Consider the following 2815-nt stretch of genomic DNA (forward strand, 5'->3'; position numbering starts at 1 on the left):
CTTAGCCCCAGCATGGGGCCGGCGGTGTCTGGAGGGGGCTTTTTCAGGAGGCAAAGGGATGAGGTCCTGGACGCGCTGGCAGAGCTCCACCACCGCCTTTACTGCCTATATTTTCAGAGCGTTGTCCGGGCACTAAATAAACCAGATAGCTTCCAGTGACGTGGAGATTCAACAGGGCCCCATAAGGCAGGCCAATTAGCCACATTTATTTAGTGCCTGCATACCAAGAGACACTGCAGGCTCCTAATGCAAACCTGACCGTTTCTCTTAGACACTTACCTAGACATCACGTGCCCTTTTGTAAGGTGATGCACGGCCCCTGTTGCTTTTGCTCTTGCACTATTTGGAGAAGACAGCAAACCTTACATTCTTTTTATTCTTTTTTTTTTTTTCCTGTGTTCCTGTAAAACACATTGAAAAGAATAAAACCACCAGCGAAAAGAAAATAAAACAGTACTGAATTTACCAAGTGCCCATGAGCCAAGCACTAATACGGATAGGTCATTCTCATAGAGTGCTTATAGATGCATTTTCGTGCATGCAGGTTGGATGATAGAGGGTAGAGTCCCTCAGTCTCTTTTGGAAAGAAACCACAGAACACTTCGTGCAGTGTTACCGCCTTGGTTTTCATTTACAACCAAATAAAAATGTGGTTACGTTTTTAATATCTGTTTATTGTTTTTATTTCTGCCGTATTCCCATTTGTTGGCTCTTTCCCACCTGTATACATTTCTTGAGTCTTCCATCCATTTATTCTCTCTGTTTGTAATTTACTGGTGGTGTCATTTTGTGAACCATCTCCTGATGCCTTCCAGGTTGGAGGGGGAGAAACTGTGGCCGAGGCCGGGCTCCTGGTTGGAGGCTGGAGCCTGGCACCTCTGCCTGGGCACAGGGACCTGGGCAAGGGGCACACGCCTGGGCTGCGGGTCCCGGAGAACAGCTTCTGTGGCTCGGCCTCTGTCTGAAGGTCTGTGACGAAGAAGCTTTTTGTGGGTCACACGTGTCTCCAATGTCGGGGGCCAAAGGATCCTATTTTATCGCTGTGAACACTTATATCTTGTCAAAGGTCCGGGTCCTTGCAGCTGCGGCGAGCGGAGGCTGCAGTGGTCCGAGATGCGCCAGTTGACTCATCGAGAAGGTTTTGCTGGTGGCAAATCTTTCCTTGGTTTTGTTGACTTCCTCAGGCAACTTTGGCTTCAGAGCCTATTTTGTTGCTCTCAGCATCATTCATTAGCATTTTCCCTCCCACTGTGGCGATATATATAAAGATGTCCTTTCATTGCCTCTCGCCTGTAAACATACATGGGTACCTCTTGCAAAGGGACTTTTATGTATTTATAAATCGAGGTCATCGTGGTGCAGGCGGTTACTTGAGTGCACCACGTTCATGGCTGCTGTCTTATTTATATCCAGGGCTACATTATTACATCTGCGGAATGCCAAGTAGCTACGGCTTCTTGTGCCACCAAGAGGAAAAAACATGTGAGGTAATCAACAGAGCAAGAGTGGCTCATGAGAGCCCATCAGGAAATTGAAACGCTGTGGAAATTTATTAGAGGGTATCTACGTAATGATGTGCCCAAACTGCAGACAGCCGAAGCGGAATATTTTTACTCCGTGGCATCTGCAAGGTGCTGCCGGGCAGCTTCTCTGCCCCCGCTCCCTTGGGAATAGGGTGGGCTCCGTCTTGCCACCGCCGGGCATCCCTCCGGCTGAACCCAGCCCTCTGGAGGCATAGCAGGGGCATTCCTCCCTCAGGGACTGCAGTCTGCACCTCCTGTTTGGCTTTATAAAGAGACTTCTCCCCCACCAAAAAAATCCCTGCGCAACTTTTAAATCACTCCTCTATTCTTGATAGTGCTTCACGCAAAGGTTGCATTTGTAGAACATGGGGCCCAACAGCATAATTCCACGTGACGTGGAAGGAACATTACCCTAAATACTAGGTATTTTGGTTTTAAGACAGAGGTTCATTTTATTTGTCTCCTGGTTTGTGACATTTGCTGCTCAGATATTGCTAGATACGTAGTTTTAAATGGAAACTGAGATAAAGATTCAGTTCCTAGGTCTGTGTTTAAGAAGAATCCCAAATATCGTGATATATAGTGACCTAGCAACACTGGGAACGAAAATATCTTTCTGATAGGATATATTATGGCACATCTAGCAGAGAAGTGCTGTGAGTTTTCAATGTATTACTTCCTACTTGTTCTACAAAATAGAAAATTTGGATTAGTGCATGCACTAACGAGCTGCTGATGTAAAGATCCAGGCCTCCTGCCCTTTGCTACCATACGTGGTGCTGACTATCGGGAGAAGTCACATCCTCTACCTAACGTCGTCATGCTGGGGTTTGACATATTGTTGGTAAGACACGTACTCGGAGACAGAGTTGAGGGAAAGCCAGAGGTGTGGGCAGCGTGGGGTGCTCGGTGCACGCGGATGGCCGAATTCTGCCGCCGTTGCTCCACCACCAAAGGGTTGTGTACGGTGGAGGTTTCTCCTGACAGAGGCCTCGCTCTGTGAAAACAGGAACGGCATCATCTATCAAAAAGCATGTTCTCCCATACCTCATCGACTTATTTATCTATCTCCCTTGTGATCGCGACGCGGCTTTTTGGCAAGACCCTTAGGCACAGCTTTTTCCAGGGATTTTGGGATAGGAAGAGTAATGGACGGGATGGCTCGGCAGGGAGTGACTTCTCTGGGGGCCAGGAGGGAACTGCCGTCCCCCCGTCGTGTCTGGCAGAGGGGCTGCCCCAACAACTAAAAAGCTGACGTGATGTGTGCCCACGGCAACCGAGGCCACGACCGC

The sequence above is a fragment of the Cariama cristata genome, unplaced genomic scaffold, assembly GCF_000690535.1.
Source record: "Cariama cristata isolate BGI_N322 unplaced genomic scaffold, ASM69053v1 scaffold15229, whole genome shotgun sequence".
Classification (NCBI taxonomy): Eukaryota; Metazoa; Chordata; class Aves; order Cariamiformes; family Cariamidae; genus Cariama; species Cariama cristata.